The sequence below is a fragment of the Phyllostomus hastatus genome, unplaced genomic scaffold (genome assembly GCF_019186645.2).
Source record: "Phyllostomus hastatus isolate PE091 unplaced genomic scaffold, TTU_PhHast_1.1 phas_contig_41, whole genome shotgun sequence".
In the NCBI taxonomy this organism is placed as follows: domain Eukaryota; kingdom Metazoa; phylum Chordata; class Mammalia; order Chiroptera; family Phyllostomidae; genus Phyllostomus; species Phyllostomus hastatus.
This window is the reverse complement of record NW_025333876.1, coordinates 2372987-2391055: the sequence shown is the minus strand read 5'-3', so window position 1 is coordinate 2391055 and position 18069 is coordinate 2372987. Positions and strand designations below refer to the sequence as shown.

The 18069-nt window shown below is 41.7% G+C and overlaps 1 pseudogene; it reads left to right on the top strand.

Annotated features, from left to right (window-relative positions):
* Window positions 1–1878: 1878 nt before the first annotated feature.
* On the top strand, window positions 1879–2488 carry LOC123822642 (annotated as a pseudogene).
* Window positions 2489–18069: the final 15581 nt, after the last annotated feature.

Genomic DNA, 18069 nt, shown 5'->3' with positions numbered 1-18069 from the left:
CTCTCTTCCTGACATCTGTGCCAATCAACGTTAAACTCCCCTCAAGACTTATGTCATCATCAATTCCAACAGGAACCACAGCACTTAGTGAGTGTCCACAATGTGTGAGCTCCTGCAGTCCTCACAACTGTCCTACAGTTAGCATCGTTCTTCTTATTTCACAGATAAGAAAATTGAGAACCAGAGAATTTCCATCACTAAGATCTCCCTTTCCCCTCAGTTACCTTTCATGGAAATGCTGCTCCAAGGGGAACAGGACACCTTCTTTCTCTCTACCCCTTGCATTCTCTATTCTTCTTACCCTCCTTTTCAAAGAATAGGCATCATGTACCTACTGGACATTTGGTAATGAAGGACAGTGATCCCTGAGAGAAACAAACCAATCACAAAAAAAAAAAAATGAGGTGAGACCTGACCAATGTGGCTCAGTTTAAGCATTATCCTGTATACTAAAAAGTTGGGGGTTTGATTCTTGGTCAGGGCCATATGCCTAGGTTGCAGGTTGGATCCCTGGTCAGGGAGTGTATGGGAGGCAACCAATCAATGCTTCCCTCTCATATTAATGTTTTTCTCTCTTGTGCCCTTCCTTTCTCTAAAATAAAAAATATTATTAAAAAATGAGGTGAGCCTGATGATTGTCCCAAATTACTACCATGAGAGAGTATTGAGGCCACAGGGCAGGCAAAGAGTACCCAGGTGGAGCTCTATGGACTCCTGAATTGAGAAGACAGAGATGAAAGTCTGGGGAGACCAAAGGAGCAGGAGTTCACAGAAGTGAGTAATGGAGCGGGTAAAATGGCATAGGGAAAGGATCTGAAAATCTGCAGAGAATCCCCCTGAACTATTTGGGTAAATAATGATCAACTATGCATGTAAGGAAACTACATAATGATGGGAAAAGAACTATCCAAAAGATAAGAGGTCACAGTGCCCAGTGCCTACACAGGGTTGGGAATAGTACTTGTTCCCACCAGGGAACAAGCCAGGTTGGAAAATCCCACTATTCTCCAGGCATGTAATAAAAGAAATTACACTAAGTTGTAGTTGGATGCAAATATTAAAATTAATAGAAAAGCATATTAAAATGGTTATTATAATTGTGTTCCATAACTCAAAAAGTTAAGTAGAGACATGAAAGAGATAAAACAAAACAAACAAAAGAAACCCCAAATCAAAATGTCAATGTCCAAAAGGAAAATACACTGGATAGGATTAATGGCAAATTAGTTGGTTTAGAGAAAAGATTAGTAAACTAGAAGAGAGAGCAGTGGAAACTAAAAGGAAACAGAGAAAGATAAAAAAATTAAAAAGCTGAACAGAGATTCAGTGAGTTGAAGGAAAAATTTAAGTGGTCTAATATACATGTAATTGGAATTTCTTAAGAAATACTTGAAGAAACAATGCTAAAAATCCCCCAAATTTGTTTAATACAATTAACCCATATGTCCATAAAATCTAATGAAACCCAAGTACAAGAAACATGAAATACGGCCCCCCTCCCTGGAGATCAAAATGGCACTCCCTGCCCCCTACTCTCCACCTTCACACCAGGTGCCCCATGCTCCCACCTCTGACTGTCTTTTGGGAGCTAAGTTGTTATCGCAAGATTTTGACCACTGGTAGCTTGGTGGAGCGGCTGCCCCCATCTTTCCTTTCGCGCAGTTGCAGAGGAAAGCAGTTGTCGCCTGCCCTGAATGCTGACACTGGGAGGTTGTTAGATGCAGACCTCTGGCTGCAGGCAGACAGTACGCATCTGAGGTCCATACTGAGCTGGAACTTGTTGCAAGCTGTCAGCTAACCTGAAAGGAAATTTGGTGAAAGCAAAGAACAAGTTATGAGTAACCATTTTTAGAGAGACTTGGAGAATACATGTCACGAATGAATTCTCTGGATTACATAACAGTATCTGATTCAACTATGGAAACTGAAAATCAAGGTGAGAACTCTGCCTCTGGTAACAGCTTATTTAAAACTCAGTATGTTCCTTACTCACCTAAATGGAGGCAAAGAAATCCTATTAGAAAATTTATTCACCTGAAAGTGTTCAGTCAAGAGATTCACCCAGTGACTCATTTTTAGAACCAAGACCATTGACTTTAAAAGCTATTTTGAAAGATTTTTTTAAAGAAAGACACTTAAATAGAGAAAATATAAGCCAATAGGAAGACCAAGGGGAAGATCAAAAGGAAGGAAAAACACTAGGTCACAAATAAATAGACAATTTAAAGCTAAAAGACCTCGGCTCCCACTTTTAAAATTAGAGGTTGAAAGAAAGCCGTTACCTTGGAGAAAAATTTTAACCTTTGAGCAAGCAGTGGCAAGAGGATTTTTCATTTGCCTTAAAAAACTGAAGTATGACTACTAGCTCAAGGAGCCCATTAAACAGATGAATGTTGGTGAAGATTTAGAAAAAGAAGACCTTGATAGTCCTTGATACAAATACTTGGATGATGAAGGACCTATTTCTCCTATTGAAGAGTCAGCATAAGTTTAATCATATCAAATGATTTTGGTCATAGGTTTTATCAAATTAAAGGTTTTAAACTTTTAATGTTCAAAAAACAAACACAAAACAAATGACACCAAAGCACTTCATAATCAAATGGCTCAAAACCAATGATAAAGATAAAACCAGAGAAAGAAGTCATAGTCAGACAGATAAAATAAGGATGACAGAGATTTTCTCACAGAAAATAATGCAAGTGAGAATATGGTAGACAACATATTTAAAATATTGAAAGAAAAAAATATTTTAGTCTCTAAATCTATACGTGGTAAAAAATATCTTTCAAAAACAAAGCTGAAATAAAGGCTTTTTTTAGAGATACAAAAGCTGACAGAATTCATCACTAGTAGGCCATACTACAAGAATGTTAAAAGAAGTCCTGTAAGCAGAAGGAAAATGATACCTGGTTAATATGAGTTTACCTAAAGCAATGAAAAATATTGGAAAGTGCAGCTGGAGGCTGATTATTCAGAGCATGTCCAGACTGGAGGCAGCAGGTCCACACAAAGTCAAGAGTACTCTACTGTAGACAAAGAGATGAAATGCAAAAATACTTGTAGACAAGAATTGACCCTCTAACAGGATATTTGAAGAACCTTTTCTAGGGACTCTGGCCAGCACTAAAAACAAAGAAATTGACACTAGTGGCCTCACAAACAAAATAGTCCAACATAGGAGGCTGAGATTTTACACCTTCAACCTTATGCTGAGAGGTTCTAATCAGCTTTTCAGTTTCTACTCTTATATATAAACAAGAAATAATCAGAATGCTGAGAAGAGGACTCTAACATGAAAGACAGAGGCCAAAACCACAGATGGAAAAAAAGAATATCAACATAACTTGGATGTATAGGAACTATGTAGGGAGTTAAAAACTTCCAAAATGCAATTAGTATCATCAGAAAGAATATTGGAAGCACCATAGGCATGAAACAAGACCAGATTGCACCCTGGCTGGTGTGGCTCAGTGGAGGGAGTGCCAGCCTGCAAACCGAAAGGTCACTGGTTCGATTCCCAGTCAGGGCACATGCCGGGGTTGTGGGCCAGGTCCCTAGGTGTGGGCATGTGAGAGGCAACTGATTGATGTATCTCTGACATGTTTCTCTCCTCTTTCTCATTCCCTTTTCCTCTCCCTAAAAGTAAATAAAATCTTTCTTTTTTAAAAAAGACCAGATTGCTATTGAAAACAGAACTGAGAACAACAGCAAAATTCTTAGAAATAAAAGATAAGATAGTATAGTGAAAAACTAGATAAAAGGATTTGGAGATATATTTGAGAAAACCTCTAAGAAAATAGAACAAAAAATCAAGTACGAAAAAGAGAAAATAAAATATTGGGCAATTGGAGGCCCTGCCCAGGAGATTCCATATCCAGGCAACAGATATTACTCAAAGAGAGAACAGAGAAATGGGATGACATGAAGTCATGAACAGAAAGATGAGATTATATAATGAAAGGGCATACTAAGTGTCAATGCAAAATAAATAAATAAATAAATAAATAAATAAATAAATAAATAAATAAGACCCATACCAGGGAACATCAGTAAGAAATTTTAGAATCAGCATGGCTTTGAACTTTTCATAGCAACACTGGAAACTAGAAGATCGATGAGATGATGACTTTAAATTCTGAAGGAAAAATATTTCCAATCTAGATTCTGTATCAACCAAGTTCTCAATTTGTGCAGTGCAGAATAAATACATTTTCAGATATGCCAAGTCTCAAGAATTTTACGTCTTATGCAACCTTTCTTGGACAACTACAGGAGAATGTGTTCTACCAAAACTAGAGAGTAAATCAAGTAAGAGGAACATAAGGAGCTACAGGAGCAGGAGATCCAACAGAAGAAAAAAGAGAAGGGACTCCTTAGGGAAGTGACAAAAAGAGACCCTAAGAAGACAGCTATATACAAGTCCTGGAGAACAGCACTACCTTATTGGAGCAAGGCAGAGGCTGTAGAAAAGGGTTTCCCAGAAAGACGAAATGTGTAAACCATTTAGGCAACTGAATATCTTGAGAAGAGATTTAACAAGGGGTAGGGAGTTGGGGGTTGAATTCATAATAAGAACAAAAAATATTCTAGGCAAATGAAAAAAATTAGTAACACCAGGAAACCTAAAAGTTGTGCAGAAATAAAACGGAATTATAATTTACTGCATGGCTTAGCTCTACGTAGAGCTTCTATGTGATAGTAATGTTCATTAAGCTTCTTGGATGGATAGTTAATGTTTTCCATCAAATTTAGAAATTTTTTAGCCATCACTTCTTCAAAAACCTTTGCCCCACCCCTTCTCTCTTTCTGTAACTGCAAGTATTGTTATGTTCAATGGTGTTCCACAGGTCTTTGAGGCTCTGTTCATTTTCCTCTATTTTTTTATGCTTTTCAGATTGGATAATTTCGATTGACTTATCTTCACTGATTCTTTCTTCTGTCATTTTAGGTTTTCTGTTGAAGCTTTCATTTTCCAGGTACAGTTATTTCTCTGTTTAATCCAGATTTTTCCATTTGTTTCTTTTCCTCTAAGTTCTAGCTCTAAGTTGGTGTTCTCTTGTTGATAAGTCATTGCCATCATACTTTCCTTTAATTCTTTAAATGTGATTTCTGTTAGTTATTTGACCATATTTATAGTAACTGCTTTGAAATCTTTGCTTATGAATTTAACATCTGAAACTCCTCAGAGAGTTTCTATTGACTAATTTCTTACCACCCAAAAAAGTCTTAATAGTTTGTTGAAAATTAGGTATTTCAGATTATATATTATAGCAATTCTAGATTCAGATTCTATTCCAAACCTCCTTCAAAAGTTGTTTTCATTACTGCTGTCAATTGAAAAAGAATATTGACTAAGTGTTTCGTCACCATGAAATATTTATTTTGGAAAAAGAAGGGGTTGTAACTCATTGCATGAAGACATGGCAAGCTACATGCATACTTTGGCTTGCATACCAAGATGAAGAAGTATTTATATAAGGGAAAAGGAAGTTAAGGGGAAGGGAAGTTAAAATCATAGAGCTTTACTACAAACAGAGTTCTTCCTGTAAGTTTCTTATGTGTAAGGTTCTTGCAATTACATAGCAACTTCCATAAGGCATATGAGAACTTCCATAAGCCCTAGCTCCTTCCACAGACCCTCCTGACTGATTATGTTTTCTTAAAGTTCCAGCGAGCCTTTATTACTGTGTTTTTGTTTGTTGGTTTAGCGACTCACCTAGACTAATTTTAAGGAGTCTTTTCCCCTCGTTGTGTGCAGCTGCTGATGTCTCTTGTCAGTTTTACTATATTCTTGTTTTTATTTTTAATCCTGGCCTCCTAGGATCATTTCTGTGTCATTGTCACTTAGTAGTCTTCCAACAATTAATCAGAGATTGTGCTCAAATATTTTAAAGCAGCAAGAATTCCATTCTTTGCTGATAGAACTATAGAGGGGTTGGAGGGGAATACCCTAAAAATTCAGGTCATTTTCAAATCTCCTCTGAATTTTGCTTTTTACCAGCTCCCTGTGTGTCTCCTCTGTGTGTGTGCAAGTCCTGGTGTCCAGCCAGGATGTGTGGCTAGCTAGGGCGCTCTGTGGTTTCTCTTTGTGAATGTGTGCAGCAGCTTTTCCAGACTGCCAAATATGTGAGAGATTATTGAGGCAATTGTAGCTTCCATGGGTCTGGCTAGTCTGACAGACTGTTTTTTGCCCCAACCTCAGGCTAGTTGCAAGTTGCCTTTTCCCATCACTGGTATTTCTGACAATACCCAGGACGTGAGGGTTTCAGCTCCTTATGCTGGTGAAGCTGCTGGTTTGTATGGCCTGCCCTGTCCTGATAGAATTACCAAGTGGGAGCTGGGGTAGAAGGGGAGGAGGAGTAGGTAGTAGATGGATGGGATCAACTCAGGCTAAAATACCAGAGTCCCATTGTTTTTATTCAAGTTTCTTTCTTGAATAACTATTTCTCAAATTTTCATGCCTTGGATTGATTTCCAACATCCTGAGATGGTTCTTTTTGACCATTTTTGCTAGTTATGTCATTGTGTTTGAGAAGAGGATTTGCCAAACTCCTCACTTGACCTTTCTGCCTTGTCATAACAAGTAAACAAATTTTGTAGCTGAAGTGTTTAAAAGCACTATATTGGGAGAATAGAAAGAAACAGAGCTAAATCTATATTTCTAAGTGGGAAGTCAGTTGAAAATGCCTAAAAGTGAAAAATCAAGTAGCAATATATGATCATGATATTTCATGATAGGAATATCCATATAAAATAAATCACCTAAAGGAATTACAGTGGGTCCTGACTGGTATAGCTCAGTAGGTTGGACATTTTCTCACAGACTGAAAGGTTGCTGGTTCAATTCTTGGTCAGGGCACATGCCTGAGTTGCAGGCCAGGTCTCCTGTTGGGAGCATGTGAGAGGCAACCAATTGATGTTTTTCTATCACATCAATGTTTCTCTTCCTCTTTTTCTCTCCCTTCCCCTCTCTTTAAAAATAAATAAATAAAATCTTTTAAAAAAAGAATAAAATGGTTCCATTTAAGGAAGGGGAAATGAGGAGGAAGGGCACAGGGTATGTCTTTAGCCTTGTAGAAATATGTTTATTCATTAAACTATATCTATATATAACTATGATAAAAATTAAAAAAATTAAAAGCTAGTAGGGAAAACAATTTAAAGGCAATTAGCCTTTAAGGTCAGTCAGCCCTGAGTTTGAATCTTGGCTCCACAACTGTGAGACTTTTATGACAAAATTTAATATCAAATTTCAGTTTAGTGTTTTATAAAATGCAGAGGATGGATGCTTCAAAGAGTTGTTAATAATAAAAGCACATATTATGTATCAGGAAGCAAAAATTACCAACTAGAGAACAAACTCTCTTTGCCTGTCTCCAGAAGGGTCTACCATCTTTCTCACCAGCCCCAAACTCTCGCGAATGGCTTTTTATATCACTCTCTAGCTAAAGGTCAATGAATCTCAAGTCTATGAAACTGTCTTAATGGCCAGTCTGGTTATAGATACTCAGTCCCCCTCTAGAATGTAATCTACAGAAGGGCATGGACTAGTCTGTCTTTCAGAGCACTTGATAATTTGTTGGTGACCAGTAAAATTTGTCAGACGAATCAATGAACTCAGGTAATCTGACAGGGGATTATATTCTTTTAAAAAAAACCTGTCTTTATCACTGTAGCATAGGCTGCTCTCAACACCTGAAGAAATGTGATGCTGTTTTCAAAATGGAGAGGATGGGCCCAGGTGCTAGATCTGTGGAAAAACAACTTAAAAGCAACATAACTTTCAGGAAACATGTCAGGAATGTTATTATCCTTTCCAAGTACAGGATGCTGGCCTTGGCTGTTTGTAGTTGTTACTTAACAATTCTTAATACATTTCCTTGAAGCTCTTAGTTTGTATCCCTGAGATAGTTTTGTGGGTTTTTTAAAAAACCCTTACCTCAGGACATGTTTATTGATTTTAGAGAGAGGGAAAAGTGGGTAGAGAGAGAGAGAGAGAGAAGGAGAGAGAGATGTAAGAGAGAAACATTGACTGGTTGCCTTTCATACATGCTCTGAGAAGGGACAGAACCTGCAACCTAGGTATGTGCCCTGCCCAGGAGTGGAACCTGTGACCTTTAGGTTTACAGGACAATGCTCCAACGACCTGAGCCACACGTCAGGGCTGTTTTGTGGGTTTGGAAAAATTTTCCATGAACTCCATTCATGGAGTTTATATTACTTTATATTGCTGTTATGGTTAGAGTCCAGATTTGAACTCCATTCATGGAGTTTATATTACTTTATATTGCTGTTATGGTTAGAGTCCAGATTTGAACTTCAGAAACTAACAAATAATCTGTGTTCTACTTAGAGAAAACCTGATATACTAAAATCCAAGCTTATTAAATACATTAATATAGCCAAGGTTATGAATACTACAAAAAGTCTTTAACTTGTAAAAGGAATCACCTTTGAATTCTGGTAAAAAGCCAACCCACTGGTAAACTAAACATATTATTCAATTTGCAAAATCCTGACTTACAATTACTTGATGGCATGTAAAGTGGGACATAGTGTGTGCATATTTTATGTGACTGTTTGTGTTAGTGAGCCAGTGTGGCCACATAACCCTTATTTCAGCATTTCTTATTATATACCACTGACACTGCCATTTTTAACTTTCAGCAGTACCTTTTAAGTTAAAGAAGGGGAGAGAGAAAGGAATACAAGATGAATGGTTTGGGCTAAAGTTGGCTCTCCAGGACAGAGTTTATTGTTTGCACGAAAATCCCTTCATGTTGGCCAAGCGTTCTCAAAGGCAACTGCCAGGCCGCTGGCGCCATCAAAGAAATTATCCCAGAAGAAAGCCGAAGCACAGGGAATTCCATGGGGCCCCTGTGGTGGGGCTTCACCTGGCTTGGATGGCCAATGTTTACCTGTGCCAGTATCTTGAAAAGGCAGAAAGCATTTCTGATCTGCTACTGGGTCAGCTCTGCTGGCGAAGAGCCATTTACCTCATCCTATATCATCTGTAATTTGATGATTGTGAGACTTAGCCTGGGGATCACAGCATAGGGCAAAACTTATGGGGAGTCGGGGAAGGGGAGCACACCATTTGTCTCCACCCCGGAGACGTAATGTGCAGACTGACTTGAGAGCCATTGACTGCTGCTCCATCAGTCTGCCAGGTCATGGTCAGGCCAGTCAGGCAGCCTCTGACCTCAGGACTCAGAGAATTGCTCAGCTTCTGTGTTCGATACTAATGATAATAATATCAATCCCTCTTGTGAGGTTGCTCCTAAAGTTGACAGTGATGCAGGTGGCACAGCAGCAGAAATTGCTGGAGGAAGTCACCTCAGAGCAGGGCTGCATTAGGACTTTCATGGGCTGTATGACACTTTTGCCTTCATGGGTCTCTTCTTCCATAAAAACCGTTGAAATTCTACTCTATGATATGAAGGTGAATATTCTAATTCACAGGATGGGGCAAAAGTAGGTTTATAATTGTTCATATGAAAAATAATACAATAGTAAATAAATAATAATACAAGCATAAACTGTTTTGTGTACTCACAACTGTAAACCTATTTTTGCCCCACCCTGTTTATTAAAACCTTTTTCAAGCTAAAAGTTATTTTTTTTTACTTTAAAAGTGACTGAGACATTTTCGTGGACCCCTGAAAGCACTGTGGGCCCAGATGCTGTGCATGCTGTGCCTGATGGAGAAGTTGGCCTGATTACGAAGGGATTCGAGATTATGACGTTCCTTTTACTGCACACACTATAACGTATATTACAGCGAAGAGCTGGGATTTGGGAGTTAGATCTAGATTTGATCTGTGGCTCTACACTTACTAGCTGTGGTACCTTGGGTGAGTTACAACTTCTCTGAATTTCACTTTTGTCACCTGTAAAACAGGGAAAATATTTCCGAGGTAGGTTTGATGTAAAGATTAAGTCCTTAATGTAATGCTTGTCAGTCAGGAAACACTCAGTAACGGGAATGATAGTGATGATGAAACACTCCGTGGAGTGCTGTTCTTCAGAGTGTCACATATTTGGTGTTCTTTCATTCCCTAACCCAGAGCCCAGACTTCTGGCAGTGGATGGAACTCAACCCACAGTTCAGAGGGTTAAGGGACCTTAGCAGAATCTCCGGGGAGGTGGAGGGTATGCAGCAGGAAGACTTATAAGAGCCAGAGATCGTCTCATTTCTCATCTTGCTAAATTCCAGCAAAGAAGTGGCTTCCGTGCAGACCAACTGCTTGCTGAGGAACTTTCTGTCTAGTTCAGGCAAGGACAGAGTGAAGCAAGATGGACACAGAACCCTGTTAGTCTAGTTCTAGACTTTCAGGGATCAAGTGCAGAGAACTTGCTGATCTCATCAGGTTGTTTTGGCCAAGGCAGGACCCAGCATAGTACTAGGCATGAGGCAGTGAGAATGAGGCAGGTTCAATGGTTTTAACTAAGCCAATGGAGTGATTACAAATGAGAAGATCTGACCTTTGATATGATGGGTTCCAAGTTACTTATGTGGTTTTAAAAATAAATCTCTATTTTTCTAGCTTGAAATGCATGAAAATAGAAATTCAGTAGGTCAAAGAAGATCTTTTAAAATGCAAATAGCTATGGGATGTTTATGGGACTATCAATCATTCACACCTTAGAGTGAATTAGTTTAGTTAGCCTGATATTTCCTCAATACTTAATTGAGATTTGCATTGCTGCCAAGCAGGAGTTTGGATGGGAGTAGAAGTAGAAGGGAGAATATATTTTGTGCCCTGGAGCACTTAGTGGGAGGAGGACTGGAGGTTTTCTGGGTTGGTATTGGGACCCTGGAGGGGAGGTTGGCATGGGGTGGATAGTAGGCCATAGGGAGAAGGGAACATAGAGAGATATGGGGAACTTTCTAACCTGGAATTTAAGCCAAACAGTGAAACCAGGTCTTTAAGTCCCTGATTGTCATCCCCTTGGATGCAATGTTCATGGCCTGGCAAATGTCAGGAAGCAGACTTTTCTCATCTCCCCATCAAATTATATTTTAACAAGTTAGTTTGAAAATAGTATACTTCTTAATTGCTTGGTAGAATTTTAGCAGGGTCTATATCAAATGCCTTTGCTGTCTTGCCATTTCCCTAAAGGAAAACATCTTTTGTGGAGATCCTTATTTGATTATAGTACATTCATTTTTTGTGGTTACTTATTTTGATACCAAAAATTTCCATATAACTTCATTTGAATAAACCCTAAGGAGAAAAATCCATACTCCTTTCCTTATCATGGTCTTAAAAAGACCCCTCTACCAGTGCTTCTCACGTTCTAAGGCACATAGGAATCACCTGGACATCTGGGTGTCCAAGCAACTGGGACGTCCAAGCAACTTGGAATGCAGATTTAAATTTGGTAGAACTGGGGAGGGGTCCAAGAATCTACTTTTCTAACAAACATCTAGAGGACCAGATGCTGTTGGTTTGTGGACCATACTTTATGGAGCAAGGGAGACCATGTATCCATTGGTGATGGACCCAGGAGTGATAACTTTGACTTATTTAAAGCAGGAGATGGTTGTACCATATTTCATATGGTGCCTGGTATCTAGTCAGCCTCTCACTGTTACTACCTTATTATCTGTGTAGGGATAACCTGGAAAACTTATCCTTGATACTCTATTGTTTTGTACAATCAAAACTGGGGCAAAGTTGATTCTGGCCTTCAAGGACATAACAGGTGATGACTCTCACAGATCCACTGTGGGGAGAGCAGTCAGCCTACAGCACTCCATGGCCACCTCCCACGGGCCTGGAAGTGAGAGGGGATCAGGTGACTGAGGGCAGTAGAGCTGTGGCCTGGCCGGCTGGGTCCCAGTATAGCCTGGATTGCAGGGCAGATGGGAAAAGCCAAAGCCCAGACTGTAGCCCTGAGACATTGGGCCAGCCCCACATCCCCACTGTGGGTGCTGCAACACTCAGTGGAAATGGCTGGGCAGACAATGTGTCAGGCAGCCCTGACAGCCTGTGACAGGCAGCATCAAAGAGATTCCCACAGGGCTGCTAAATGTCTGTGTGTAGCACCCATGGTTCGTGGTTGTATTTCTTTGAGAAATATAATTGCTCCCCATTTGAATCAGAAATGGAAAATGTATGGCGTATATGGTGTGGAAGAGACAGGAAAGTGCATTGGAAAGAATAGGGACTCTGGGGTTAGTGAGCAGCTGCTTCCAACCTCAGCTCCCAAAGCAGTGATTACCTGTGTGGTTGTAGGCAACACACAGCTCTCTGAGCCTCAGTTCTCTGCTTTGTGAAATGGGGCTGCAACACATAACTTGCAGGGTCACTGTTTGGAATGAAGGAGACAGTGTGTCATCAAATGGCACCTTTATAAAATGGTGCCTTTAACATTATGGGTTTGGCTAGTTTCTGGTAGGCAGCAGCTTCCTCTTGGTCAGGCAGGCAATCTCACTCCCGTACGGTCCCTCAATATAATTTCTGCACTCGTTCGGCAGATGTTATCTTGACTCTGAGTCCTGAGGTTCCATGGCAGTGCAGCCCTCACTGGAGTGGCCTGGCCTCGGCCATTCCTTATCTCCTACCGAAGTCTCACCCTGGGACTCTCCCTCGCTCCTGTCCAGAGACAAACCTGATGGGATTAGCTGGGATCTGTAGCTGAGCAAATCTGAGAGCCTTCCACACAGTCCCTCTGGATGGTCACTCACCCTCAGTCCTTGCTTCACTCACCCTCTCCTCTTGGCCAGCAGAAGAGAAAACAAAATATTTTCATCAACAGTCAGGGAAATCCAAGCCAACCTACAAAGTGACCAACTTGCTGAGTTATTAAACAGGACCTAAAAGAAAACAGAATGTAGGAAAAATTTTAATGGAGATGGTTAAGTATTATAACACATAGCACAGATCCTGTGAACAAAAGATTAAGATAGCTTTGTAGAGTGGTGAAGCCCTGAAACAGGTCCAGTGTTGTTTACTTGCTAAAATAACGTTTTCTGGATTGCTGGTGGTCTCCGGCATGTGTTGAAGGACACCAGCCCATCTGCCTAAAGAAATCCATGTATACCCAGTTTGCTAAATGCTAATTAGAATCTATAGAAAGCTTCAGGCTTTGCTTTCATGTAAAAAAAGTCACTCATCACCCAGATCATTCAACTCATTTTCAAAGCTCTCTCCCTGGCTATCATTCCAACAAGGTCAGAGAAATAAGGTTTGACTTTATTTTTTTATTTGGGCAAACAACTAGAGAATTGCAAATAATGATAACTTTCTCCCCTACTTGAACCTCATTCTCATTTTCCAAAGATAAACATCCCTTGTCTTCAGTGAAGCAGGGTATGCCTTCTGCAGGCATTCTGTCAGACAAAACAGGCAAAAGGTCACCAGGTCCTGAGACCTGACCTCCCAGCCTTGGTAGTAAGCGAATAATGGTCCATAGTGTGCAAATGTCCAAGTCATCAGACTGTGAGGACTGCACAGGAAATCCAGGCTGCTGTCATTAACCACATGTTCATAACGTGGTTAAAGGGCACAGGTAGAGAGACACTGCCCTTCCAATGCTTTGTCAAAGGCAGAGGTCCCGTAGATGTGATCTGGTGAACGGTGTGGCCGGCCAGAGGTCTCTGCGAAGCTAGTCCCCAGTAAATAAGCTTTTCACAAATGCTGTGAGCTGTGGCGGCTTTTAGTACCTGCAGGTGGGGGACTCATCTAGACCCAAAGCCCCTTATGGACCTCACTTTCCAGCAGCCGCCGAACTTGAAGTTAGGAATTCCTCCCACGCTCACCTACCTCTTCCTGCCCTGAGCACCCCTGTGCACTTGGCGGCTGGGGGAGGAGGGTGGAAGGAGACAAACTTGTGAAATCAACATTTTTGGGAAACCTCCAGCTTGTTTCAGAATCAGCAGGACACATGGACCCGCCACAATAGGTTCACTTTCATGTGGATGCTGCAGTAGGCAAGACTTCCAAGTAAAAACTCTGAATGTGAATTTAGCTAGTTTTGGATAAAGACGCCTTTCAGCGTCAATAAACACCATGAATACAGCGGCGGTGGAGTTACAACTTAATGAGATGAGGGGAAGTGCACCGGGTCAGGCCTCATCTCCCAGGCTCTGTCATGCTAATCAGCTGGGCAGCCGGCAGCTGAAAAACTGCTGGAATTTTTATTTGCATTTCATTTACTTGGAAGGAAATTGACCCAGATGGTCCACAAAGGCCCTAGAAGGCTGGCAAGCAGTGTAGGGCTGCACACTTCTCAGAGGGCCTGCACTTGTCTGCCCATCCTTCTTTGAGCCTGGGGCATAAAAGATTAAAACAGCGTAAGGGAATTGATTTCATGATTTTTAGATAATTTCCCCAAGATTTCAGAAAGGACCTCAGCAAACTAATTTAATCAACCAGGAACTCAATAGTAATTAAGGGGAAGAAAAGCTGAGATAATGAAAGAGGTGGTGAGGATTTTTGCTGTTGCTGGTGGGAACCTTTCTTAATTAGGAAAAGTTTAAAAACTGGATGATGTTGATGGAGACAAGCATAGGCAGGGAGAGCCAGCAGCCGGCGCCACATTCAGCCCATGATGGATTGATTGCCCACGCACTCTATCTCCTCTAAAGAGAGCCCAAACAATCAGCCACCGAGGTGCCCAGCTTGGCATTTCCATTGGTTTTTGCCCAAATCTTGAAGGTTGGGCCCTCTAGGGGAGTCCAGGGTTTGTCCCCACCTAGTCCCTTTCAATGGAGGGCTCGTTCTGATCCAAGTGACACTCATACCTTATCATGACCTTTGGAATGATAAGGTATGGCACAGGCTGTGGGGTCAGGCTGTCTGCATTCAAATCCATCACTAGCTGTGTGACCTTGGGTAAATTAGCCTTCCTCTGTACCTTAATGTCCTTGGATGTAAGATGGAGATAATAACAGTACTTTTCCTCAGGGTCCTTGTGCATCTGCAATGTGATAAGGCACAGAAAGGGCTTAGCACAGGGCCAGAAACATAAGGAGGGCCAAATAAATGGCAGCTATTGTTATCGTTGTTAAATGAACATCCTCTTTCAATATTTAAGAATAAATACCTCCCAGTTCAATGAAAATGGGTTGATATAAAAATAACCGGTGTTCTTCCATCTTATTTTGATGCCCACAGATACCTGGCACATAGTTGACATCCAATAAGCGTTGGATGAATAAATGCATAAAACACCAAGTGTCAAAGAATAAGCACATGATTGGACTGGACAATATGGAAGGGGAATGAGACAAGGGTTTTTCATGGAGCCAAGCCCTCAGAGTCCACCCACGAGCTTGGTCAGGCATCTCCTTGGCCCAGCCCATATCAGAACTCCTTTCTGATCATAGGAGTTCTCTTTTCCAAACAACTGCTGCCAGCTGTTGGCTCTAATGGATCAACTCAGGATTACTCGTGATCTGCTCTGATTTTCCTACCTGAAAGCAAGTAGGATAGAATACGTAAAAACCATTTCGTGTCTGAGAATGTTGAATGCCTTGTACTGAAGTAGTGTTTCCAATGACTGGGGCTGGTTCTTGTTTATTGACTCTGTACTTTGGACGCTTCCCTGCCCTGGGTGCTGATCCCTGGGCACCGATAGCCACATGGCCTTTGCCATGAGGTTCACCTTTTCCTGACCTCACTGATCACCTCCCCGCTACCACCAGGCCTGGAGTGAGGCCCCAGGCCTGGTCTCCCCAACAGGGTGAGCCTGGCTTACTAGCCAGCTCCCCACCCCAGAGTTTCAGTTCTAACTTCTTCTCTACTCCCACCTAAAAGAGAAAGGGAGAGCACCAGGAATCAGCTCTCATGAAATACATCCTGATTTATGTCTAAGTGTTTATTTTACATGTAACTGTAAGGGTCTCTAGACAGTGGCAGTGTGAACATTTATTCCACATGAGTGCCAATAAAAGTTTCTCTTCACTAGAATGTCTGTACATTGGCTTGCAGTAACAAGCATTATCCCCCTCTTTTCCAAATATAAAAAAAAACTTAAACTGTATTAGGCAAAGCACGAGAGATTATTATAAAGATCCAGGAGGGGGTCAGGGGTCCCAGAAGCAAGGATGCACCCTGGCCTTGGGAACGTGCTGGGAAAGAGCGCACTGGCTTCCTCTGTTGCCACGGTGTGCGGAGTGGAACACATAGCGTCCGAAGGCTGCCATATTGGTATGTTAGAGGTCCAGGCACGCGGAGAGAAGACCCAAACACTTGATGATTCTAATCCCAAACCCAAGGGAAGGGACTTCTTTTTTTAAATCTTCACCTGAGGACATGTTTATTGAGAGAGGGTGGAAGGAGAGAGAGGGGAAATGAGGGAGAGAGAAAGGGAGAGAAACATCAGTGTGAGAGTGCAACATCAATTGGTTGCCTCTCATATGTGCCCCAACCTAAGACTGAACCTGGGCATGTGCTCTGACCAGGAACCCAACTCGAGAACTTTCAGTTGCAGGAGGACACTCCAACCAAGTGAGCCACTCCAACCAGGGTGAGGGAAGGGACTTTCAAGTGTCTCATTTGGAGCAAGCACCTACCTCATCATTTAGGGGTAAAAGTGGCTGCCAGAGTTAATAAGTTAACATTTGTAAAGCACCCTTTATATAATGAGCATTATAAATAATTAAAAAGAAAGGTTCAATTGATTTTAAGGAAGAGAGAGAAGAAAATGTTGATGCTCCTCACTCTTTACTTTTAGATTCCTCAAGAATTGAGTAGAGAAAGAGCAGGCAGACCCCAGAGACCTGGAGCTAGCTTCCCTTGAGATAGTCAGTGGGCACTGGTGCCAAGACAGGAATTGCTCTCCACTGTGTGCCAAAGGAAAAATGAAAACGGAGGAAAGATCTCGGATAATTCTTCACAGCCTGCTGAGGACAAGTAAGCCAGCTTTCTAGAGGGCAGGGCAGGGTGAGCTGGAGGATTCTGAATCTATCAGTTGTACCAAGTTGTACCAAGGGGGGAGGAATTTCGCTCTTGGAAGGCTGTGGTGAGGGAGGAAGGAGAAAGGGGGAGTGCAGCGGGGAATTCAGGTGCACACTGACTTGAAATGGAGCCTGGCCAATGGTTGAACTAATTCCACTGGGGCCATCTGAGTTCCCCAGGAAGGAGCTGTACATCATGGAGCACGCAGGACAGTGATGGGGAGAGGAAGCCTGTTCAGGCACTTGTCCATGAGAGAGTGTTTTAGAGCACCATAGTGGGGACAGGCTTTGCAGCAGAGACCTTAGTTTCTCAGGAACTTTAGCTCAAAAGCAGGGAGAGAACTGGCAGAATGAGTACCCCAGGGCAGAGGTTCTAAACCAGAAGTGATTTTGCCAGCCTCCCCACACCACTCCTCCCAGCAGCATGTGATGATGTGTGGGAATATTTGGCGGGATAAGGGATGCTGCTGGATAGAGGCCGGGAATGCTACCAAATTTCCTACAGGGCACAGGATAGGCACCCACAGTAAAGACTTACTCAATCCCTGATGTTAATAGTGCAAGTATAAGGAAACCCTGGTGTAGGAAAGTCTTCCTTGCTATTGAAAGAGTCGTTGGCACTGGTTGTAGGGGTGAGTGGGTGGCAGTGTTGGCAAAAGATGCTGACAAAGATGGTAGAGTTGACATTGGCTAAGGGGTTGGCCCAAAGGGACAGGGGTTCACTTTTGAAGGCAGAGAAACATCCCATAGCCATGTTGTTAAGTGTACAGACTTCATAGGCAGTTGCCCAGGATTTGTATCCCACCGTCATTAATTGATAGTTGGTGACCTTGGGAAATTATTTAACCTGTCTGAGCATCAGTTTTCTTTTCTACAAAAGGGGAGTGATCCTATTACTACCTCACAGGCCTATTGTAAATAGTAAAGGACATAATGCATGGTAGAGCATTCATCACAGGGCACCTCTACATCCACTAAAACCTGAAGCAAGTTTACCCTTCAGAAAGCAATGCCAGGTGGTGGGAGCAGAAACTGAGTATAGGGGTAAAGCAAGCTAACGTTTGAGGAAGAGATGCTTGAGACGTTCTTTTCCTGGGTGGCTTGCAAAACAAGAAATGAAAGGGTGGCAAGAGGACTCAGCCACTGCTCAGAAGGAC